Source organism: Rhamphochromis longiceps, linkage group LG7 (genome assembly GCF_057381845.1).
Source record: "Rhamphochromis longiceps isolate RC_006_pf linkage group LG7, R_longiceps_female_GT1.1, whole genome shotgun sequence".
NCBI lineage: Eukaryota > Metazoa > Chordata > Actinopteri > Cichliformes > Cichlidae > Rhamphochromis > Rhamphochromis longiceps.
Window position 1 is genome coordinate 66688004 of NC_140563.1, and position 26735 is coordinate 66714738.

At 39.3% G+C, this 26735-nt stretch overlaps 1 protein-coding gene and 1 long non-coding RNA gene across 4 annotated transcripts in view; one reads left to right on the forward strand and one right to left on the reverse strand.

The window, feature by feature from the left end:
* ndrg4 (NDRG family member 4) overlaps nt 1-23156 on the reverse strand; it is a 69808-nt gene extending 46652 nt beyond the window's left edge. For 2 of the 3 annotated variants that reach the window (XM_085414888.1, XM_085414887.1), the window contains exon 1: nt 23028-23156. The gene's annotated coding sequence lies outside the window, so the exon portion shown is untranslated. The remainder of the gene's footprint in view (nt 1-23027) is intronic. The other variant, XM_085414890.1, reaches the window with a different exon arrangement.
* On the forward strand, nt 19501-20673 carry LOC146666762 (uncharacterized). Its single transcript, XR_014912462.1, has 2 exons — nt 19501-19834; nt 20427-20673. It is a non-coding gene; the product is annotated as an uncharacterized LOC146666762 (long non-coding RNA).
* Nucleotides 23157-26735: the final 3579 nt, after the last annotated feature.

The window sequence follows — 26735 nt, forward strand, 5'->3', positions numbered from 1 at the left end:
ATGAGGTCATTAGTGCTTCAAGGCAAAAGAATAAAACGCCCCTTAGTGGACACAGACCCAGACTCTTCTTTGTTTCGTTAGCTTGGGCTTTAATAGCAATATCAAAGAGTTTATGCTCATTAAAGTTACATGTTGCTTGGTGTTATTAGCGCTGAGGAAAGAAAACAGAAGAAGAATCTCTGACTACTTGTCTTCACATTAAAAACTGAGTTCTTTTAAAACAACATTCACACAAACGTCAGTCAAGCCTTCTTCCAGACCACATGTCTGTTTACCTCTTTCCTCCTTGTTTCCTTCCCCTCCTGTCTAGTTTATTAAATGGCTGAATGTGACCTTTCTGGAGCCACTGGAACAGAGCCATGAGGGGCATTAATATGAGAACAGAGACCAGACAACAACACCTCCCTTCGTCCTGCTTCCTCACTGAATAGCTGCCTGTCTTCCTTTTTCCTCTGTAATCACTTTGCCTCATTATCACCATTTCATCTTCATCATCCTTCATCTTTATAGAAAAGCAACACTTAGTTTTCCAGTTTGTTAAACTGAGAAGAAATATGTCAAAATGGGTTTGAGTTATATGCAGTTAATACAATAATGGTGGCATATTTGTCACTATGAATACCAGAATTAGACAAAAACTGTAATCGTAGCGATAGTTATTTTTCATCAATGCTGCACTTCAGAGGTACTTAAGCTGTCTTGCTGATAAAATGTCAGAGCTCATAGTATAACAAACACTGACCATGACCGAGGTGTTTTTGTTTATATAAATTGTGAAGTGAAGTTAAAAAACCATGAAAATTTTTTGCTGTACAGGGTGTGATTAAAGCGAGGCCCATAGAAACAGAAACTGTTTAAATTTAGCTAATCCCCCCTTTAACGCTTTCTTTTTAGATCGCTCACTGGAAACCCCTGTATGACCACTCAATAACATCAAACTATTCTGGATGTTTTGAAAGCTGTTAAAACTATTCATCTGTTTCTACATTTCAGGGTCTCTTTTTTCAAAGGAATCCAGTATTTTTTACGCCTTTTTTGTCCGTTTCATATGAAGGCTTTTGTTTGCCTGTTGAAAAGCGTAATCTCAGTAGTTATATGATACCCAATTAATTGTCGTGTAGTGGGCTTTGCATTTGAACATAAACACTAACATAAAGATCACATGTTTGTCCTCATAGGACCGGGATTTGTGCCACCATGGACTGTAGTCTTGGACTAATGTAACAATGTGACCCCAGGGAACATGCTTTTTTCGCCGTGCTAGAATAAATACTAGAATAAAGTGCAATTGCACATCCACTACAGTAGGTGGCAGGGTTTTTTGCACCGAGCATGTGCACACACACAGCACACAGCAGGATGTGTGTTTTCAAAATGTTTTCTTCTTCCTAATGGGGACGTAAGAGAAAATAATTGAGAAGCACTGCTGTAGTTTGTTTATATTTTTAATTGGTAATTATGCAACAGTTTAGCCATGTTATGGAGTAACATGGAAATAATGTATCATTAAGTAAATAACCAGTAATATGTAATAGATTACTTTATGTTACCTTCATATTAAAGTAACAAAGGAAGTGACTGGTTAAGCTGAGAGATTGCACTTAGTCACAGAAGATAGCAGAGCTGCTTGGATGTGACACAGATACTGCAGCTCAACGTAATCTAAGAATAAAACTATAAATTCTTATGTCAACTGGGAATGCACTTTTGTGGGTCTTCAGACTCCAACACAGTCTGGTGGAGATCAACTCGTATCGCACAGAATGTGTGAGCTGTCTAATGTCTGAACAGACAAACCCTAGTACAGAGACACGAACGTCACTGACCAATAATCCAGTGAAAATGACAACTTTACCCACACTATGCACATGTTTAGAGTATCTGTGAGCTCTGAACCTTAAAGATGTAACGGATAAAAATAAATCTTCAAGGATTAGCACTTTATCCTGATTTCACCTCAATAAATCCTTGGAATGAATTTCTCATTTGTCTGCATAGAAAGTGTTGCAGTCCTGCCTCCAGGGTCATCATAATATATCTGAGATATAAGGATAGCTTATAGTTCATTATCCAAAATATTTCTGTTTGCTGGGCTCTGATTGAAAAATCTATATTATTTTCTCAAGTAGCTAAAGTCACTCTTTATTTTGAGATTACTGGTGCCCCCTTTTTAAAATAATATCATCATTAAGTTGATATTAGGCATTCAAAGTAGGTGTGAGCAAGTGTCACTCACCATCTTCACTCTTTCATCTAAATATGGTTACTATTGATTTGAAAATGTCAAGATGGTAAAAACTTAGCTTAAAAATGTATCATTATGGAGATTCAAATTCAAGTTTGACTGGACCCAGAATACAGAGAAGAAGAAAAACCTAAAGCCAGTCATATAAGGCTCATTAAGGTTAGTTCTTAGCTTTGGTTAAAGCTAATTTTATATTTTTGGCCCACTGATAATTGAAAAATAAAATCTTACAGGGGGAAAATAACTGCAACAAATAGTGTAGCTTCTTAGCAGAGTATCGTCTGCTCTTTCAGACGTTTCCAGAAATGTAGAGTTTGTTGATTTTAGTTGCATTTAAATTAATGTAACGTATGTATTTGAAATAACTTGTTAAACAATCTCTTTCATTCAAGTTGACTAAAAACATAAAGAGGAATCCCTTTTTCAGACGTATTAGCTCAACTTAAAAAGAGTTAAACATTGTGGACTTTTAAACTTTGAATATTTAGTTTTAGTTAACAGTTTGTTGTGGGTCTGAGTATAAATGCGATGTTCCCAGCACTGGCTGCAGCTGTCTGTGTGGTGTTCTTTACTGGTACTTACTTTGTCTCTGCATATTTTTGTTTCTCTGAATTTAGGATTTGTCACAGCTGTTTGACAGTTTTCTGTCTCTTAGTTTTTCGTCCATTCTTCTAAACAGACTTGACACATTAGTTCTCTTCTTGCCCCTCTTGCATATGTCTGTGGTTGAACGCCTACCCCATCTCTTTAACCTTTTTTCTTTCTTTCACGCCGTTGTCTCATCCCCTCGTCTCTGCCTTTTTCCAGGCTCTTTCTCACCAGCTCTATTATTCACTTTGTCGTGCTTATGTAAGACAGCTGGTTGTGAAATCAATTACCGTTGCATTACATCGGCTATATTTGTCCTTGTGACGCCATTGCTACTAGTGGAAAGATACCATTATCGTCTCCTATGAAGTCTGTGTGGTGTGTAACTGTGGATCATCTGTAGATGATTTTTAAATTTCTATTGAGAAGGTGTTTTCCATTAGATGTGTGTAGGATTTGGTGTCGACATTGCCCCAAGAAATGTTTTCTAAGATAGTTTAGGACACAGTTGGACGTAACCCATAAGCAAGTTATTAGGTCAGCATATTTCCTCTGCAACGTGGAAGCTTTAGGATCTTCTAGAATGAATTATTAGGTTATTAAAAATGTACCTGAGCTTTTGTAAAACACTGTTAGGTCCTTATATTAACAACAATTTCTCAAATGTCATGCGAAAGAGCCAGGGTTATTAATCTTTCTCATCATATATTCTTTGAGCTCATTTTGTGGTTGAATGTCTTTGTGCTACTTTAGTATATCTTTCTTCTTCTTTTTTTTTGCTTGCTTTGCGTCTCCGTAGATATTTTGTGTATGTGTCGTTGCTTTGGCCCTCTTTGTGAATGTCGTGCATCTCTTTGCGGTTGTTTTGGCGTTGATCAGAGTCTGTTCTTGTTTTAATCTCTGTTCTTGTAAGTTCGAGTCTCTTTGTGTTTTTGTGTCTTGGTGTTGTAGTTGCGCCTCTTTTGTCTTTTGTATTATTTCTTATTGCTGCTGTTTTGTGTCTTCACAGAGAACCTCTACCCGATTAATAATTATCACTGTAGTTGGTACAGGTTTTCTACTACGCAATAAATTCCTGTTTCCCCACCCCTCGTGTATCTGCTGAGTTCTCCTTCAGCAGTGTGAAGGATCTGGTAAACAGCACTGTCGGCAAAGCTACTGAGATGACCAGTGAGGCATGTGGATATCACAGTCAACTTGCCACAGAGGAGGGCCTAACTTCAAAGCCTCTCTTCATCCTCTTAACTAACTGTGGTCAGGCAGCCAAAGTGTCAGTGGGTGAGAAGTTATTTACAGACCTGTTTTCAGTGTCCCTTTCACTGAGGAATGCTGCCCAGAAAACAGCAACAAAAAAAGAGCTTTTTTTCCTTCAGTGAGCTTTTCGAGTTTGGGGAGAAACAGTCAGTCTCTACAGCAGTTTCTTGAGAACAAAATGGACCTGTCCTCTTTTCTTTTCTCTGCCTCTGATGCTTCTGTTTCTCTCTTTAGCTCTGCCTAGGAATGGTTGCCATGACAACCAAGCTCAGTCCCACCAGGCATGGCTCACCTTTTTCGCTTTTAAACATTTATTTTCTTATTTTAATGAATCTAAACTAGCAAATTTGCACATTTTCTACGTTTTAAATGTTTACTGCTTTGATGAAAGCTTCGTCTTTGTTCTTTTGACTTCTCTTTTTTTTTTCTTTATATTTGTTTGTTTACTTCACCTCACTGCTTTATTAATCAATCACAGAGCTGAATTAGAACTCGAATTTGAAGTAGTGTAGTCATCAATCTAGAAAGAGGAAACAGGAACAAAATATACTAAAGTTCAAAGGTGAAAGTGAAACTTTTTTTGTACAAAATCTGGTCTGTGCAAAAATATTCGGTGGGATTATGGTCGGGTGTTTTCTATAGAAAATATGTGCTGGAAGGGAAAACCTGCTTTACATGATGATAATACATGTGACCCACAAAACAACACGAAACAGTGAGTGAAAAGCTGGAAGACTTCAGTTAAAAACTGGTATCATTTTACATTATACAGGTGTGACAGGAAACTGTCACTTTCCTTGCAATCTGCACATGACTTCACGAGTAAAGTTACACATATTTGTCTCTATTATTTCAGGGTTTCACCTTATAATCAAAAGCACTGTTGTTGTGATTTGGTATGATATAAATAAAACTGACTTGAATTAAACATTACTGACAGAACGATTCCCAGGAAGGCACATAGTGGCACGAATTCCATTATTGTATTAACTCTATTATCACTCTCACTCCTAGCCCTGTTTTAAAATTACACATAATGCCCTCTTTTGTTCTTCATTCACGAGGACCTCTTGCCAAATTACACATCTCAGTGTCGCACCATGGTAACCCTTTCTCACACTGCTTCCTTGTCCCTGCTCATTTGTGTAGGGTTATGAAACCATTTGTATCACTTTGGATTGTTACTGTGTATCTGTTCAGGTGAACTCAGGGCAGGTTAGAGAACTAGTGGAGGGATTTTAATAAGTCTTTATAAAAAAAGATGTTCTATGAATTATAGGAAATATTGGTGCACATCAGAAGTAAGCACACAGTACACATGCAATGCTGTGTGCTGCTGAACCTTTATGCTCTGATGGGGGTTTTTTGCTTCTTTTTACCTCTACCCCATTTCCTCGAGGCGAAGGCCTCCGTTGTAATTAAAATGTGTTGTTAATCCATAATCCAAATACAGGCTACAATGATTTATTGCAACACCTTTTGGTACAAATTTGTATTACACAAAGTACAGCATTTCCCTGATATATTGTATATGAATTAACTTTGTTAATTTTCAAAGATTCTGAATTATTTTTGCTCTCTTGATAACTTTTATTTCTTTTGCCTGTCATATCATTTCCTAAGTCTGGGTTAGACGTCAGTGGTAATAGTGGTTTTTCAACTTGGAGAAAACTGTCTGCATTGATACACTAATATAATGTAGGTAAAAGACAGAAAATAGGTGCGATAAAAACTACATGAACAGAAAACCAGGAGTCAATCTTGGCTGTTGATATTTATAGAAAGTGATCAGAGAACATAACAATAAAACCCTTGTGAATCTCATCTGAATGAGGCCTGAGGCAGCTAAAAACTCAGTTAGTTCAAGTTTGTCAGGTACTGGACATTTTGCTGCTACAGTTGGAACAAACCGTCATGAGAGTAAAGCTACACACGGATTTCCTGTATCTGTGTTAGTTATGCAACTCTGAGGGGAAGGTTGGAAACTGTGTCGCAGGTCTAGTCATTCAGTGACAGTGAAGCACTTTAATAACTCACGTCATCCTTTAAAATACTCACACTTATCACCCTAGGGACCGTTTTCTGCCACGCCCGAAAAAGTGCTATAAAAAATTTATATATTAATATTTTTTTCCACTTTAAATTAGCCAATCTTTTAGACCTACTTCTCCTTGAAATATTCATGTCAAGTTTTAATTACATTTCGCGGATTTTAACCCTTTATATCCCGGTTTCGTCACATGAGCGCACTGCTTTTTTTGCCCCAAAAAACAAAAAACTTGAATATTTTCCAAAAAAAACATTTGAGGTAATATTCAATTGTTATTATAATTAGGCCTTTAGATGGACTAAAGATTGGCACCAAGAGTCATTTCGATCGCCTTTTATTTTTTTTCCAGGAGCGGATTTCATAAAATGCACACTATCGACCACGCCCAAAAAGTGCTATAAAAAATGTATATATTAATATTTTATTCCACTTTAAATTAGCCAATCTTTTAGACCTACTTCTCCTTGAAATATTCATGTCAAGTTTTAATTACATTTCGCGGATTTTAACCCTTTATATCCCGGTTTCGTCACATGAGCGCACTGCTTTTTTTGCCCCAAAAACATAAAACATAAAACATAAAATATTTTCCAAAAAAAACATTTGAAGTAATATTTTATTGTTATTATAATTAGGCCTTTAGATGGACAAAAGATTGGCACGAACATTAATTTCGATCCGGTTTTAATTTTTTTTCCAGAAGCCAAAAATGTCCCCAGGCGGCGCTGCTGCTCCTGCTCCCCCGGGGAGGAGTGCCTCTGCCGCGGGTGTGTTTCGCGCAGCGCCGGAGCATATGGTTCGGTTCCCGTGTCTGCAGCACACACTTCCGCTACCACGTGAAAACAAATACGTCATTTCCTGTTGATTAAAAAAAAAAAAAAAAAAATCAAACGAACCTAAGGGCAGAAAATGGTCCGGAACGAGCAGCGGGCCAAGCTGCTGCTGTACGCGGGAAATTAGTCTGCCTTTTCCGGGTATCTGTCTCGAGCAGGCCGCTGGAGAACATGTGTATGTTCCAGCAGGCGTCACATGTGGAGCAAGGGCGCCACCCGGTGGACAAATAAAAAAATTACAACTCTAAGGCCAGTACTGCAAGCGGAAGCGGAAACATAACCGATCACGATCGATTTGACCGTAATTTTTTTGCCGTGAAAAATAGCGTTTATAATGGGTTTCAATGGGGCACAAAACGGTCCCTAGGGTGTTGAGTGTGAGTATTTTTGCTGCTAAGCCGTGTTAGGCTGTTGTAAGAAAATCAGACTGAAAATTTGAAGATTTTACAAAAACGAAACCGGCTGGCAAGTTTGGCTATGCTACACCCAACACAGCGGAAATGGCGTTCATACGAATGAAAAAAGTGGCACAAAAAGAGCCCAGTATGACGTGAGGGTTAAGTGGATGCAGTTACAGTATAGAGGCTAAGAGTGACGCTTCCTGTCAGGAAATCAATTGCACTGCCATGTGGAGGGGAACCATCTGATCTGACGGACACTCGCTCAATCGATGCTTGGAAAGTGGGACAGCACAGGACAGCAGAGGGACAAATATGACGACATAGTGTCACAAAAACCATGTTTAAATGTTTACAAGGCCAACATAAACCAGCAGAAGCCCCTTTAATAAAAAGCAGTGAGGCAGAAACACTGGTGTGATGTGCAAGTGTCACATTATATGTACTCCCCGCCTTGTAGTGCTATAGTCTGCTCAACGTGCCCTAAAGGCTTTTCGGTCACTGATTCCAACACTTTGAGCAAAAGTGCTGAGGCTCAGCTTCCTCTCCTGCACGGAGGATACAAGGTTACCGACTCTGCTCGAGTGTATTAATTAGACATATGGCTGCCACACTGCCCACCAAAGGATATGGATGTGGGTCTCTAACCCTTCTCCTTTTTCACTGTGATCACACACATCTATCTATAGATAGACAGATAGATATAGGAGGAAAAAATTTAAATAGTTTGAAGAAAAAATGTTTGCTAATAAATGAGGACGCTCAGTCACAAAGGTGGAAGTCAGGGATGAAATATGTCCAAAAGGAGCTCTGCTGTGATTCTGTAACTGCCAACAAGAATCCTCACAGAACTGATGTTCCGCTTCCTGTCTAGCCTCAATATGAGCACACTGAGCATCACATAACTAGCTGCTGCATTTTGACTCTGCCAAATATCCCATTCTTGCGAAAGAAATATCTCTAGGACTTCCGAAGGACTTCGATTGGCACAAAGTTTCACTTAGACTCAAGGATGAATTTATTCACTTTTAGATCTGTAAAACTTCAAATCTGTCCAATATTTATGAATTTATTTACATTTGACAAGTATCTCTGGAATTAATGATGAACTGAATAGACTTAAGCTTCCTTGCTCTCAAACACTAAGCTTCAGTTTAACTTTGACTGCCTTAAATTTAAACCATGTCAGCCAAGGTTTAAATTAGGGTTTTGTGGCATATTTAGACTTTTTGAGGATATAAGTCACAGGGTGTTACTGAACATTGCTGGTTAGCCATTTATGCTTGAATTTAATGAAATTCTCTGGATTTTCATCTGTTTTATATTCTATACTGAACATTTTAAAAGCAATGAGGACTGAAAAGCACAGGAGATTTTGTTAGCAGTGCTAAAAACGAGGCTTTGTGGTCGATTTTTGCAGAAATAAATTAGGAGAAAATAATTTTTTATATGTCAGTAGATTAATTTGCAGTTCAGTTTGTTAAAATGTTAAAATTAAAACATTAAAAAGCATTTTTAAAGCCTGATATAAAACAGGCTTGTGTACACTTTTGCATGGCACTGTACCAGAACTAGCTATCAGGAGCCTGTGGGAGCATTGCTAATGGCAGCCTGCTTAAGAAGAAAAAGATGGTATAGCTGTGTTTCAGTCCTGATACAAAACAAGTTGTTTTAAGCTTAGAATCAATAAAAGTCTCGTTCCTGGTGTTCTGCTTTAAGTCACCTTCACTGAGCTTTGCTCCACCGGATCTTCCATCCCTTGTTCTTCAGTGAATGTGAGCATTAGTACACTGTCGACTGCTTCACTACCTGATTCCAAAAACCTCTCTGGGGCAGATTAACTGGTATGTCATTTATCAAAATGCTTAAACATGTCTCAGATTTTGAAATGAAGCCACTTAAAATGTTAAACAGCAGCACAGCCCTGTCCCCGAACAGCCATCTATCTCGTCCTGTATCTGCTGCCTTGTTTCATCCCTTGTTCACTTGATCTTGTCTTTTTTATGATATTGAGCTAAGTAGATGCAATTCCTAAAGGAGCTTCCAGCAGATGTTAATCCTTGCTGACACAACCCAGCATTCACTCCTACAACTCACAACATCTCTTTCATCTCCATTACCTATGCTGTTGGCTTGTGGGTGGAGAAACACACCTTCACATGCATCTTCTTCCTTTTTAATGCAAAGAAAAAAAAATCTCAACATTTCTTAAAACAGTTTTTAACTCACAATTAGTAACAGAGCTATTTCCACTATTTGAAATGAGACTTTTAAATATTTATAGCTGCTGAATGTCTGGAGATGGCTGAGAAGCTACCTCAGAGCCAAGCTATCAATGTAGGAGTGGAAGATTAAATATTAAATATCAGCTATCGGCTCCAGACAAACACACAGCGGCACTTTCTGTTCTGGCAGAAAAAGTTTCCTCGTCAGAGAAATCAGATGAAAGCTTTGCGTCTGCAAAAAATGCTTCACTCTGGAGTCAGAAAAGCAGCTTAGAGACAATAAGTAAAGTGCATTCATACTCAGGATATTCAGAACGTAATGTGACCTGAATCAGACAGGGTGAATTTAAAATGGAAAACCAGCATAGAGGATGTAAGGAGGGTCCGGCCGCACAGTGGTGAGCTCACACGTTTGACAGCACATTCGCTCAGAGCTCTATTTTCACCTCATCTCTCAGCGGGAACGTCAGAGTCAGGGTGTGACAGGGTCATGCTCCCGAGAGCTGGACTTACCGCAACAGTGAAATGATAATGCTTACATTAGTTTAGATTTGCAAAGAGGACGAAACACTCCGGTTATTGGCAGCTTTCAGAAGACAAATTTAAGCGTCTCTAAAGTATCTTCAGCTCGCACCAGAATTCAGTTCGAGACCAATTTAACTTCGTGTTGTATTTTTCCCCCTGGTGAATGTCTCAGTACATTTGCATGGGCAACTCGAGCTGCACTGTGTCATGCTTCACTCTTTTCAGGTCATGCACTGAACTCAGCCTCCTACTTTGGTGACCACGTCCCTGTGACATGTCTGCACTGTTGCTGCCCTGCTGTTTCAACTCCTCCAGCAATCACCATTCAGGATGTTTACCCATTAATTCTCAGTTTCTATTTGCAGGAAGTGATGAGATTCACAGCCTGGGAAGGAGAATGAGCTTTATCTCTGATTCATCTCAATCTAAGAGCTGACATTATTATTCATCAGTTGAGGGATGCAAGACTTTGACTTTGTCTGCATGCCATCATTTTTACGCATAACTTAAGTAAATGCCACACTGATGTACATTCTGATATGTGATCCCAGCTTTGAAGGAGTTTCTTGGGTGGATGAGGAGCTGGCACTGCCTGAAGTGTGATCAGTGATTAAAGTGAAACCCACTTGAGTCCCACAGCACATACAGTTATTCACCTCATTAATTCCCCCGTAATGGAACCGACGACATGTTCAGAGGCACTGTACCGGGTCCTCCTTAGCTTTTCCTTCCAGCAGTTTTGGCTGAGTAAACATTTTGTTTTTGATCATCACCTTGTTTCACACACACAGGGGTGTGTTCACAGCTGCAACTTTACTCAGCAAGTTTGCAGAAAGTTGAATAAGATAACTTGAACTGATGTCGAACAGCTGCAATAAAAAAAAAAGCTGAGGCAACACATACGGCTGCCTGTAGCTGTTATTCTCCACCACTGTGTAAAATCATGACCTAAATAATAACATTATACTGCTACAAGTTTTAAACAAAGACTCCCAAAGGGACAACAGCCCAAGGGCGAGCAGCTCTTCACACTGAACCAAAGCTCGTAGGTGTTGAATACTAAAGTCTTACAGCTCGCTTCTCAGTGTTTGCTGATTTTGCTGTTTTCATGTCTTTGCAAAGTCAGAGGCTGAGGAGAACATGCATGAAGGACTGTTTTTTTTATATAAATAAAATTGAATTGAAGTGAATTGAAAAGGAAAAACATAAAACATCAGTAGAACATCTGTGAACTTCCTAGTTTTAATGATTTGTCCTGTGGTTTATAATTTCCTTCTCTGTTCACCTGGATGTGGCATTTTCAGTGGGAGGAACATTTGGTCTGAGACTGAAGAAGTCACTTTGTATTTCTCCCAATAAAAATGCTACAGTGTGATGAAGGAAGCTTTCTGGGATTTTCATACCGGGATGACTCAGCATGCATCGAGACAAGAGTTTTCTGTGTAACTGCTGAGCCACATTGCAGCGCGAGACCCGCTGCAGGCTATGGAAACATTTCCCCAGACAGTGATGCGTTGCTTTCTTTACCTGCAAACTTTGATGGACACTGATGATGGGACACTGCCTCAGGAGTTTTACGTGAATGCACAGCGGCAGGTGTTCACGGTGAATGAGGAATAAAGGCCCCGGGCTGTTTTTCATTGTGTTCTTTTGGTGTTGGATAAAAAAAATCCTCTCTTTTTCCAGCGTGACAATTCCCCCAAACAGAAAGGTTCTAGGACTTGTAAAATGCTGCCAGAGTTGTTTGTGTAACTTATATGAAGAGACTGACGTAATTCAAGGTTTTCACTGAGTGTGGCTCTGCATCGTTTGCTCTTCTGGGGCTTCTTCTAAAAAATATTTCCTTCACATTGCAAGCGTCTCATCCTCCTCGCAGTTATGTCATGATGCTGCAGAACTGAACTTTTAGAACCTGCTAACAGCCCAGCACTATCATCATCCACTGTATTTTAGTCACCGACATTCACACGTCATGACTTGAATTTATTTGGCTCATGCTGAATGGCACAGTTGGATCGTCCGGCAGTGGCGCTGAAAAATGCAACCAAATGTCCCTTCTAGTGATTGTGTTTCTATGGTCCGCCCACGGCGCTGTAGGACGAGCGCCAGCAGGACAGGCGGGCAGACAGCGTGTGGTCACCAGCAGTACACTGATGGGGGAGGGGAGCGGTCGGTGGATTCTTTCCTGAACCGAACGGAGAACCCGATGTCAAGAAGCGAAGCCCAATGACCCACGGTGAAGGGATGAATGGTTTCCTGAGCAAGCCGCAGTCACTTCCTCCACAGACGCATGGGTTTAATGCCACTACCACTGCAAGACAGGCCATAACCCACAACCCCAACAGCAGTGATTGGCCCTGCATTTTATACCTCACTGAGACTGGAGGTGTTACACCAAACAGGCATTGAGATGGAAATTTTGAGCTAAATTGTCAATATTTGTCACATTTAAATCTATTTAATGTTCAGATGTTTAGATCATTTTAGAGTTACATAAACATAAAAGTCTTAGAAGTGTTGTACATGCCTATTATTTAAAGACTTGGGTAACACTAACAATTTAATAGGCTGCATTTATATAGCGCTTTTCGAGACCCTCAAAGTGCTTTACAATTCCACTATTCACTCTCGCATACTGGTGGAGGTGAGCTACAGCTGCCCTGGGGCAGACTGACATGGCAGGCTGCCATATTGCGCCATCAGCCCCTCTGGCCATCACCAGTAGGCGAAGTGCCTTGCCCAAGAACGCAATGACCGAGACTGTCCGAGCCAGGGCTCGAACCAACAACCTTCCGGTTACAAGACAAACTGCCAACACTTTAAGCCACAATCGCCCTAATACACGTGTTGTTGTGTGGACTTAATGTGCTCTGATGTGTCGTCATTTGTCTGTGTTGTGTCGATTTGTTGCTCATTAAGCTGACCGGTCCTGCTTTAGACTGAGTGTAGAACCATACGCCCACTGATACTGGAATAAATACACTGCTCAAAAAAATTAAAGGAATATCTTTTAGTCAGGCTATAGCATCAAGTCAGTGAAGCCTCTGAGGTATTGATCCTATCAGTTACATAACAGAGAGGGTTGTTAATCATGTTCAGCTGTTTTGATCTTAAATTAAATAAAAACAGGTGAACTAGAGGGGCAGCAATGAGACAACCAGCAAAAACATGAAATTTACAGGTGGAGGCCACTAACATGTTTACCTCCTCATCTTGTCTGACTGTTGTTTCACTGGTCTTGTATTTAGTTAGGGCAGGGGTGTCCAATTAGTTCATTACCAGGCCTCTGGAGAACTTCAAGACATGTTGAGCCATTTAAATCAGCTGTGTTGGATCAAGGACACATCTAAAACTTGCAGAACACCGGCCCTCGAGGCCTGGTAATGAACTAATCATTTGATTCAGGTCTGTTGACCCAGGGTGAGATCTAAAACCTGCAGGATACCAGCCCTTTAGGCCTGGACTTGGACACCTCTGGGTTAGGGTATACAAACTACCTGTGCAACAGGTAGTCCACTCTTCCAGGATGCCACATCAAAACTTTCCACTGCCAGAAGGTTTGCTCTGTCACCCAGCAGAGTTTCGAGAGCACAGAGGAGATTCCTGTAGACAGTCCACAGAGGGACTCACAGGCCCCTAGAGGCCAGGTAGATATCAAGATGAAATCACTGGACCCAGTGTCAGACCCTACGCTGGCACAGAGGGTGCTGAGTTACTCTGGGTGCATGACAATCCCAGCCTCATGTTGCCAGAGTATGAGGCAGCTCCTGGAGGATGAAGGAATTGATACCTCCCCCCACGCTCGCCTGACCTAAAGCCAATCGAACACCAGTGGGACATTATTGTTCAATCCATCTTTTGATCCAATCATTCCAGGTTGCACCTGAAGGTGTTCAGGAGCTCAGTGATGCTCTGGTCCAGATTCACTTTTTTGAGCAGTGTGCATGGAGATATGTAGAGAGATAGAGACCGTCCAAATAAAAAAGAATGCACAGAAATGTAGAAATATATTTAAACAATGCATTTCTCATATTTTTAATGACAAAAAGGTTGCATATTCAATAATATATTTCTACATTCACATTTTCGTTCTGTAACATTGTAGCGTTAATAACTGAAGACTGAATTGTCCTCTTGTTGCTGCTTGACAGCCATTTGAGGGAAATATGAGGAGGTGCAAGAGAAACACGCCACATGTTTTATTTTTAGCTTGATGGATTATTTTCCTGATATGTCAGGATGCTATTTTCATTCTAGACAAATAACCCAACACTTAACGCTTAATCAGTAATCAAGAAATGATCACATCGCTATTTCCGTACTTCTCCTGCTGCTTTTCTGATGAGAGGTGTGTCCAGTTTTCTACTGATTTACATCTGAACCTGAGGGCAAAGTCATGTTTCTGCATATTATATGAAGCTGTTGCTTGTGCTGTGCCAGCCTCCATTTTTAATATATGCCCTCCATTAGTGACCACAGAGTAGCACAGAGCTGGCATTCAATAGCCAGTATGTAAGCAGCAGCATTCTCTTATCGATCGGATCATTTTTACTCTAATACACCATGAACATTCTGTGTTTTATACTGCAGCGTAAAACCCACAAATTTTGCTCTTTACAAAAGATGACTTACAGTCAGGAGGAAAAGTGAGTAAACCCCAGAGTGATGTTGCTTTGGTATCAAATGTTTCAAACTTGTCACAGTAACTGCTTGCCTCCAAGAAGAAATCCTTCTAGAAGCAAATCTCAGCTCCTAGGCTCTATTTTGAAGGATCTCTTTGAGTATTTGGGCAGTGATTACAAATAAAATAAATGACAATTATTTTAATTCATTTCAAAGGAACATAAAGACTACATGCATAGAATCACCAGACAAATCTGTTTGCTGACTTTGTCTCAAAATGGCATTAAAAAGGCACATTTTTCCTTTGGAACAACATGTTTGCTGTTACAGAGTTCTGCCATAGATTTTAATTCATGGTGCATTGAGAGGCATGTCTGTCTAATTTAATGTCTCTGGTGTTTGTTCTTGTGTGACATTAAAGGTCACACAGTAGGAATTCTTCCTTTCTTCGGTAAAACATGCTCAGCCAGCTCACAGTCGTCACTTTTGCTTCTTTAGAAAACTCTTTTTTCTTGGGTTTGCTCTCATGCTGGAATATTCCTCTGCTGCCAAGCTTCTGGACACTGGGATTCATCTTCTCAGCCAGTTTTTCAATATAGCCACAGGCACTTTTGATACGTCTATAAATGGTTAGCACCATTTCCAGCAATGCAGCCTCATATTATCGCTCTTACACTCCATGAAAGGCACTCGTCAGTGCCTCCTCCTGCACTTCTCGGAATCAGCTGATTTTTTTTTTTTGTATAATACTTCTTGTATATTTAATAAATTCAACTGAAAATTGTACCGTTCTATAAATATTTTCCAATATTTTCCAGAAATACATGGGAAATTAGATACTTTACGAACATGCTTGAGCCCTCTTAACATCTTAAGTACAGGACATGCATCAAATTTTCAGGGCTTAAAAGGTGTGATCGCTGCTGAAAACTTATTCTATACATCTGCTGTTTTTCCATTCATTTTTAGTCCACCAGTGTTCATCCGTATGTATTTTTGAGCTAATAAAATCTATTAATGGGAAGTATAGTTTGATGAGATACATTAGCTAATTTAATGATTGTAGCTCTTGAATAAAAAATATCAGCAAAATAGATTAAAAAAAAGATAAATCGCAACATTTACTCATTTTATTCTGATTGTTATGTTGAAAAAGTGCTATTATTGTTCCTACAAGTGTACTTCATTCAAGTCCACAGGTTTCTAGCTGTATGTAGATGTACTTACTTTCACTGTATGAAGCTTCTCCTTGTACTATATTCTCAATAAAAGGTTTTTCAGTTGTTCACAAGACAGAATACTCAACTAATCCTGCAGTTACCGTGAGGTGATACAGCTTTGAATCATTTGACATTAAAGGGATATTCCTTAGAAGCATACTCGGTTTTGTTTGCAAACTATATTTTGAGCACACGGTGAAGCTCTGCAACAAAGAGGCATTAATATGCATGCAGAGATGTGTGGAACATGGAGTTCCATCAACAATGAGTCAGTCACACAGGATAGTCAGCACCAGGGCTGGCATTTCAAAATTAATGGGTGACAGCAAAACATAACACACACACCGAGGGGAAAAAACAAAACAATGTGTGCGATGACGGGGCATGCTGATATGCTTTAGTGACATTAGCAGTTTGGAGAAAGATTCATCTCCAGTCAGGCCTCATAGACTCCAACATGGAACTGAAACTTTACAGAAATATGAATGTGCAAAGGATTGTTGTGTGAACCAACAAAACTGACGGGAGTATTTAATCACATTAAACTGAATCAGTTAGGCCCAAACACAAGACAAAAGTGACCAGGCTAGGATCAGCTGTACAAGCAAATTTCAGCTGATGTTATGAAAGGTGAAATCCAGCATCTTGTGTGTTTGTTTGTTTGTTTTTTCACCACATTTTTGGGATTGTGTATTTATTTAGAGCCAAGATTCCTTATCAAGCATCAAAATAAATAACTGTTAATACGTACAACCCAAGTTTTCTAAAAGCTGCTAATCTGTTAAACTACAATCCTTAAACAACAGCAGCCTTTAAGAAGAAGTTCATAGCTATTAGTGCATTCCTACGTACATCTCTGTACTGATTTATGATTCTTTATTTAGAATTTATGATATAATCCAAATATCAAGCCTACATATAAGAACTAGGATACAATAATATGGGATGTAAAACAGTATGGGAATTCAGTGGTAAGATAACAAATAATGGTATATAGGAAATCATTCACTGTCATTTAAAACAGTAGTATTAGCATCCTGTAAGCACGAGCTTAGCAAAAGCCCAGCTACAGGTTGAATTTAAACTGTTCAGGTGTTTTCTATACAGTCAGAATTAAATAGAGTGATGCATTTAAAAATATGCATATTAAAGCGATGAAGAGTCTGAAGGATGAGCAAACTGCACACGCTGGAAGAGGCTCATACCACGCGGTGTGTCACCTGGATGAGGTTTTTGCCAACGGTTGTAGAGAGAATTTTCAATTCAAGAGTCTGGCGTTATTCCCGGCCTAATTCCTAGTATCTGTTCCAGTATCTGTTGTGTGGTTTTTTTCTTCTTAAAAAAAAAAGTTAAAAAAAATAAAATAAAAGTTAAAAAAATGTATATATATATATATATATATATATATATATATATATATATATATATATATATATATATATATATATATATATATATATGGCAGATGGACTGCTCCTGTCAAATGCATGTTTGTTTAACAACAGAATTATGATTTTTGATTGGATTTATGGGCATTTGCTGGCTGCTGCAGAATGAATGCTTGAAACACTGGTCTGACTGATTGACAGAATGGGGCGAATGGACAGAGAATGCCATAGATGTATATCCACTCGGGTTGGATAAAGGAGAGACCTATGTGGTACAGTATGGTAGGTTATGTAGGTAGGTAGGTACAGTGGCTTTACGATCCTACGTACATGGTCTGCAGGAGGCTTTGTGGAACCGTGCAGCCAGCCTTGGGAGGGAAGTTCCAAAACAATCCAGGCCCCATCTAGCAGCAGGTATAAAAATACAAGAGACAAGAACTACTGTACTAGCGTTGGTGCATTGCAGGTGCAAAGGCAATAATAAAATTCACAGGTTATAAGAGGAAAGGTCATGCAGCAAAGCTACAGAGAACAGACAGAAGGAATAATAAGACAGGCGACAGAGGTCAGTAAGAAAATGGTCACAAAAAATTAGGGAGAAAAATGTAAAGGTTAAATGATAGAAAAGGACTTTTCTGTTATTAGGTGAGTGATATTTAATTAGTCAGATTTTCAAATCAATAAAAAAGCCATGGGGTTTCTAATAATACATCAACTGACTTTTACTGGCCTCTAATAGTGGCCAGAAAGACATGCAACAACCCTTTATAATTTATATAGATATAGTTTCCAGGAGACACAAGGATGCTACTGGGTTAGAGCAAAGATCCAACACAAATGGGGACGCAAAGGGGAAATGTATCAGCATGCAAAACACGGTAATAACAGTTTTGCTTTTGCAGTGGCTCGCTCTCAGTGCCAGCCTCATTGTCTAGCTATTGAAAATGCCACTGGGGGGAGGGAGATGGGGGCTATGGAGTGGTGCAAAGAACCCAAAGAGCAAGAAGAGTTGTTTCCAAACAGAAGGAACAAGAAAGCGAGCAATGAAAGCTTCACATACCCGACATCTCTTCTAAGGCATAGTTTTGTTACCCCCATCTGAAATGTAGGTTAATCTTGCTGTTTTGTACAAGGAAATGTCTTAACAGAATAAAAGTGTGTAGCCAACTTGAGAGCTGATGTGACTGCTAAGCACCTCACAGTCAGCTTAAGTTCTGCTCAGAGGTTAAAGTTGGGGAATTAGCCATTTAGCATTCCTTACTAAATAGTTAAATGTTCTAGAAGCATAATTTCAACAGTACAGTATGTGATTTCATGTGTTTGTCTTGTATTTTAGAGAGGAGATCACCACGTAACCACACTGTCAAATCTCACAACATGTAGCCTCTGACTTCAGCACTCTATTTCTAAGCTGTAGTGCCTCTTCACCTCACTGTGCAATACCTTTTGTGCAATACTTTTGTTAATAGTCAACGGTGCAATAGACTCCATACTTGAAATGTGCAATTCACTTGTATTTTTATTTTTATTCCTATTTATTCTATTTATCCCCTTCGTATATTTTATTTATATATGTCTCTGTATTTATATATGTGTGTGTGTGTGTATATATATATATATATATAATATTCTGTAACTGTAACTTCTGTCAGTGCTGTGCTTTTGGAAACCGAATTTCCCAGAGGAACCCACCCGAGGGATTATTAAAGTTTTATCTTATCTTATCTTATCTTATTTCTTATCTGTTAATTCAAAGTAATAAAGTAATCCCCATCCAAAAGTCAAACTTTTCTCTTTGCTTTGTTTCAAGCAATTTACTTGTGACCAAAGTAAAGTGATTTGAACTAGTCAGAGCTTTATGAAGATCAAATTGTGGCTAAAAGGTTTTTAAGGTGTGAAAACTCTTGAAGTTTATGCTGACAATAGCAAAAATATCACCAGTGCTATCCATCAGCCTCCCAGTAGATGCACGTTTCAAATCAATTGGAAAATTCTACGTGAGATCTTTTCCTATTTAGGGTTTTCATAAGATTGTTAGAAAACTTCACCTCCTACCTTGATCGTGAATTCAAGGTGAACAAATTGAAAAGATTAAAAGAGTCATGTGACTGCAATGTCCATTTTTTATCTGACTTCTATCTACACAGCAAATTCAAAAGTGTTAAATTTTTTGGTGTTAATAGTCTCCTTGCAAAAGTAGAGTTAATTTTACTCTAAGTAGAGTCACATTCTTTTAATGTAACTCTGAGGTGTAAAATGATAGTAGTTAAAATCGAGTGTTAAAAATGAATGTTTCTCTGTCAAATCTGGAGGTGTTACAATGGAAACATTAACTCTTGACCTCTTAACTCTGAACTCCTAGAGGGGCTATGACACCAACAGAGTAAATTCACAGACTCCGCCCCCAGCACGGCTCCAATCGAAGCTGAAGTGAAGCCGTTTCAGAACATTTTGCTCTACATATTTGAGTTGTTTGCCATGCTTGGTAAGTCATTCTTTCAAAGATTGTTTCAATTATTATTATGAGCTTTTACTTCTGTGGCTCTTTGGAGTTGAGACAAAGCTGTGTGAAAGGCATTAGCCATGTTGCTCGGTGATAGCATAATATTCTGTTTTAGCTAGCTGAAAGGTATTGTTTGCGGGCAAATACCACAGCCTTGAAAAAAAAGCTTGCATGTGAATTTTCAGTCAAACGTTTGGTCAAATACACCTAAAACAATGTCTAGAATGTGAAATGTTGGTATAATGGTGCTACTTGAAGCCTGAAAACGATCGCCCATAAAAAAATAAAAAATAAACGAGCAAACAGCAGTAGCAGACGTCCTGACTGGGTTCCACGGTAGCATTTAGATCCCTCCAGAGTTTTGTGCACACGGTTTAGGTAAAAATGAAAAAGGTTGAGGTTCTACATTTAGTTCAGTATTACCTGTTGCCTGTGTCTTTGTCTTTTGGGAAAATACTTTACACAAGTAATGGCTCAAAAAGGATTCCTTTTTTTTTTACTGTGCTGCAATTGTTTACTGGATTATTTGTGCCATTAATTAGTCTCAACTAATTTTTATTCGATCTCCACACAGGATATGCTTGTGAAGATGGAATATGGGGGAGAGCAGAAGTGCGTTGAAGTTCCACAAAGTGATGAATGAAGGACATGCATATTGTATTGAAGAAATAAGTGATGAGAATGCTGTTATTTGCATTTACCATGTCAGACCTTTTGATAAACAAAATTCTAATGAAAGTGAGAACATGTATACTGTTACATCTTTCAGAAAATGTTTTGAAATTGTGGTGCACAGTTCAGAATAAATGTTTTTCAAAAACCATTGCGTCTTTTTAGTAAATGTTTATTTCCAAAAGAAATTTCTAGAAGTTCAGAACAGTAAAATTCCCGCTTTTTAGAATGAATTAGAAGATAACTCTTACGTAGTTAAACTAAAATACTCTTTGAGAGTTAATATATAAACTCTTAACACCAAGTGTTAAATTATCAACTCCAGACAGATTTGGTGTTTAACACTAAATGAGAGTTAACGTACCAACTCTCCAAAAAGAGTTAAATTAACACTCTCTGGTGTGGACCCATATAGACACTTTAATAGTGTTGAAATCAAATCCGACAGTGTTAATTTGGACATGCTGGATTTGCTGTGTATTTATCATCTTGTAGTTTATAAAGGATTTTCCCCATTTAGCATGTAATTAAAAAATAACATCAACAACACTAAGTCTAACCCTGGATGGGCTGGTCAGTGTTAAGTCCTTAATGATTCATATCTGTGCTTTATGCATGTGCAATTGTATGTTTGCTATGCAGATGTCGTGAACTGTCAGAACTGTGCTAATTACATTTAGCTTCCTAAGCAGTGGCTGTTTGCTAGCTTTTAAAGCTCCTCTGACTTGGGGCTTGGTATTGGGACTTTCCTACTACTTCATATGCTTTGTTGATCTGACAGGTTGTCTTAAATTTTTCATCTGCACAGATGCGTGGCTGTGAAATTTCCCAATACCTTTGATTTTCATGAAGTCCACAAGATGTAAAGTCAGAGCTTGAACTTGTGGTTAGAACCAGCAGGTGAAACATGGAAGCAGGATCGCTCGTATCTTATTGCCATTTTGGACACGTAGTAACCCTTATTGTGCTTTTTATAGGGGATAGTGACCTTTTTACTTTGAGTTGTAGTGCAATACATAGTAAGTTGGATGTAGGGAGCAGGAAAATTGCGGATAATTATGAGCTGTTAATCGGCGCATAGTAGCAGGAGTTGACATGATTTATAAGAAAAACCCAAAACTGCATCTCTTCCACTGGAAATTAAGCAAGATTTTAACTCATGTTGTTCATACTTGTAGAAAATTCTGGAATAATGTGATAAATCTATATCCCCAAAAATCCCCTCTGGCCAAATATGGACTAACTGGATTGGCGATAAGGTGTGAGCTAGCATTGCTGTGTGGCTCGTGATGAACAAGAGCAGGAGCGTATTGCTCTTTGTAAATCTATTTATAAACTGTGAGCTGAGAAACAGACCCGCTCCCGAAGGGGAGGCCAGCTCGGATTCAGCGGCTGTTTCATGTTCTCAAGAAGCAGCAGGAAGAATACGAGTCAATAAGTTTTGTAGTAGCTTGAAATCTGAACATAGCAAAAGATGCACTGCAAGAAAATGATAAGGGAAGTGCATTTGCTGATCTGATAGAGAAATTATGTAAGAGGTGCAAATAAAAATGAGACATCAACACTGTTGCTTTTTCAAGGATATGAAAAATGCTCTTTAATCTGTTCATCTGTTCATTCTGCTGCTGGTGTGACGCTGCAAACCTCACCGAGTTCTGATAAAATCTGCATATACATTAATGTTGTCTTATATGGTTCTTAGTTTTTAAATGCGATCACCCAGCCACTTTATTTTGACCACGATGCCCCGATGCTTGATGGTTCTAATCTGTCTGGTCCTGCCAAGACCACTGAGACAAATGCAGGCACTTTCAGGGCACCACTAACACAAGCCTGCACCAGATTCAATCAACTTTTATGACTTCCACCTACTGTCGATTCATCATCCAGCTGACTCAATCTCCTTCAAATCCAGCATTGTTTTCTTTAGCACGCATCGCTCCCTCCCCTGCCATTGCCAAAGTCAGACACATCAGAATGAGACGATTATTAAAAGCATCAAGACTTTTTTAAACTACAACTTTATAATCCAACTGTAAACCAGGGAAATACAATATAAATGCAAAGGCTTTGGGTTTAATACATAATAATAATCCTGTCTGGTTTTCTAAATGTCACACTTTTGTTCCTGTGGGGTCAATAAATTCAACCTCTTGACATCCTGTTCTCACCAATGCAGAGGCTGGAAACAGGGGTGTGTATATGTGTGTGTGTGTGTGTGTCTGTGAGAGAGAGAGAGAGAGAGAGAGAGAGGAAAAGTAAAAAGCACAAAGCTCCAGCAGCAGCATTCACATACACCGTGCCAAAATTCCTGTCCTCATTTTAACATCCTCCTCCTCTAGTCCTCAAACACAAAGCAGGCTCACTGCATCCGAGCTCAAAGCTGAGGGTAGAGTCAAAACACGAAGCTTCTCAAAGAGTTCACCTGCAAATGACTGTTTGCCACTTAGGTAGAAACTGTTGAATCAATATCACAATCCAGGCAGACAAAGCTTTACGGTACCTGTGGTGTTGTTCAGAGCTTCTGTGGCCGCAAAGTCTGGTGTAGCTGTGTTTTCTGTGTCCGTCCCTCAGGCTGCTACAGACTGGCTGAGTGTACGTCTCAGAGTGTTTGTGCGTGAATGTGTGTGTCTTCCTGTGGTCGCACTAGAAATGAGAGAGAAAGAGCTCTCTCTCTCTCCCTCCCTCTATCTCCCTCCCCTTCCTGATGATAAACACAGAGCACGTGGCTTCACCAATGATGCAGCACGCTGACAATCACAGCACCGAGAAGCGAGGAGAGAAGTGAAGGATGAAGGAGAAAGACGCTGGTAAAAGTATAACAAAGTGAGTCTGGTTAGAAGGAAAGCGTGGGAACGATCTTGTTCATCATACCAAAAATCCAGAAGTCTTTTTTTTTCCTCGCCAGTTTCAACAACTAGTCATCTGATCTGCTTCAAACTCACCAGGTGTGCAGGACACACGAGTAGGTGCACTGCAGAGTCGGAGGTCATAAGGATGACTATAGTGCCTGCTCTACTGTGTCTGTGTGCAGGGGGAGGGGCATATATAAACACAAGCGTGTTTGAATGACATTCATTGACATTAAGTTTAAATAAGTGCCAAACATTATTCTAACTGTAAATCTCAGCCTCGTGAAGATAAAGCTGTAAAGTCTTTACTCAGCACGATCTGTTTCCTGGCTTTAATGTTCTGTGATTAATGATTTAATTCACTCATGTTGTTTCGATTAGTGGTTCTCAAGAGAACTACTAAGAGTCTGTAAATGTGTAATTGTTTCGTTTTTGTTTGCCTACACGTGACACACGTGTAAGTTGTACCTATAGAACCAGCCAGGCTCTGCACCGGTGCCGTTCTGCAGCCCTGAGCTGGCAAGCTTTGAATTTACTCGTGATTTTGAAACCAAGCAATGAAAATACATCCATCCAAATCTGGAAGAACGTATCCTTTTCTGAATGCCCAATTCTGACACGGCTCTCAGACGTCTTCACGCCCACAGACACACACAAACGCACACACACTCAACCCAACAGCCCACAGGCAAACAGAAGAGCTATTTTGTCTGGGTAAAGCAAGCGTCAGAGGAGCTTACCATGTTTGGGCAACTGGGGCATGAAGTGATAGGGGCACTGATAGCGGCATCATCCATGTGTCTCTGGCAGAGCACTGACCTCAGCTCTGCTTTGAATACAGTAAGACTTGTTTATAAGAAAAGATTAATTTTAGGCCTGCAATTTAAACTTGTCCACCTTCCATCTGTAACCCCGTGTTCCAGAGATGGGAGTGTGTTGTTTACAGGATTGGAGAGCATATGGGACGGTCACATAATCCCCTTTTTTGGGCACCTTACATCGCTGCCGGCCCGAGAATAAACAGAGCCTGATATTGTTTAAACATTTAAAGATTTGGGTAGCTCCGACCTGTTTCCTGACATCTGAATCACGACTCACATTTGTGATGTTACCAGATATTGATGTGCCTAAACATTAGAGACAATCACAGATGAAGCAAGCACCAGTGTGAGTGATGGGGCAATGAAAAGAAACTCATCATAGCTCTCCAATTACTTTTTGTTAAAACTAGTGACATTAAGCATTCGTTTCCCACTTCATTTTTACTGTTTCTTTACTTTTAGATACCATTCGCTGTTCCTTTTGGTTCCATGTTTTTGGCATTGTCATCTTGGTGTTTTGGAATCCAAGCGTGGCCTGAGGTACTCGACCGTAATAGGCTAAATGAAAAGCACGTTTCATTCAATGAGATGACAAACGCCGGGTCACGGAGCAAGTTAGAGCCAACGAGTAATTTTCTTTTACACCCAAACACCATCTGTTGGCCATTAGCAAGAAAGTAGATTTAAGGCACAGTGCTCGTACGTCTGTCGTGTGCATTAAGAGCCCTAATGAGATTACGAAGAAGCACCTGCACGAGGATCCACAACACTTGAAGAAAACTGAGGAGGAGAATGATGCCAGCATTCCAGCAATGGCTAAACTTTTAGCTTGGCAGAAGCTGTCCCTCTGTGGGAGAATTAACATGCCTGCTGCTGGTTACATGATAAAGGAAACGCTGCAAATATCAACTTGATATGCACTAAATCGTTACACTTAAAGGTAGCGTAAGTTACTCTTCTCATACTTTATTAGGATTAATCTGTTAAAGTTACAGTGCATAAAATCTCACCACTAGATGTCAGCGCATTACAGATTTCAGTCAAGGGAATCCTGTTTTCTTACAGGACGGTTGTATGGCTAATTTGCTGACAATAAGTAATTGCGACAAGATCAGGAATAATTAATAAATAATGTTTTTGATAAAGCCCTGACTTCAGTTGAGGAGATGAGGTGAGGAGGAAGAGGATCACGTGGTATTCAGGTGCTGGTGGCGTCGTCTCTTTCCTCGCGTTTTATCTCAGATGATAAAATATAGGTATGGTCCTGCATAACTTGAATCTGAAGGTGCAGACACAAAACAAAATATGCCTCCACGGCACACACATGCCTACGAGTTCCCTTCTTCTCCAGCTTCAGTGTTCTGCATTTGTGTCTGGCCACGTGCATACGACTGTATTCGACCACTGAATTCAACAAACCAGCCTTATCTTGTGTAGTTTTTAATTAATAGAATTATGCATTTATTATTTTTGTTCATTTTTAGTATTTATGAGAATGTATCTATTTGTTGAAAGACATAATAAGACACATAATGAATGTATATTTATAAATACTGACAGTACGATAAAACGTAACATTAAACACTGCTGGTAATATCATCATACTCCATGTACACATATATTAGATGATAAAATGAGTGGTCTGTTCTTGTTACCAAAACCGTGTGGCTGCTTAACATGATATCATTCTTAATAGAAAATATTAGATAATAACAGAAAATACAAACATATCACATTTTGCTTGAAACACTTGACATTTATGATCTAATCACAAGCATCTGTGTCTACAGGCAGCTCCCATAACCTCGCTGTCAGAGCGCTTTCATCAAATGTTTGTTGTTACTAGGCTGTAGGATTGTCGTCTTCATTGTTGGATTGCAAATAACTGGTTAGAAAATTTAAAAAAGGAAGCAACTAAAGGATAAGGATCATCTGATGTATCGGGGCAAGATGAGGATCGTATTATTGTCACAGACAGTCTAACCTATGTAGCAAACCCTGAGCTGACCCATTACACAGCACGTCCAAACTGATGGCGATCTTGCCAACGCACTCTCACAACTCATCTTGATCGAGCAGCATTTAAGAATTCCTCTGAGTCCAATTTAAATTTAATGTATTCGGTTTAAAGGGATGCATGACTCAGACCGTCATTATGTAAAGCTATGCTGTGTCATTCAATAAAGCACTAAATGTGATACAGATAGAGCTTTTAAAGACATATGTGAGTCCAATTTACGTCATCACATGCAAATTTAGAGCATTTGGCAGATTTGGCATCCATATGGTGCTTGTGATGAGATTCTCCTTTCTTTCAGACTCAGACAGCGATAGAAGCCACTTTTTTCTCATACCTGCTTCCTTTAGTGCTGCTGCAGTGGAGAGCATTTACAACAATGCCACTAATAAGTTGAGACATTTTAATTGCAGTGATTTTATTTGCCGAAAGACAGCTCAGTTTTATTTTAATAGCCCAGAATCACAAATCAAAGAGATGCCGCAAGAGATGGAACAATTCAGCATCATATAAGTGGTAAT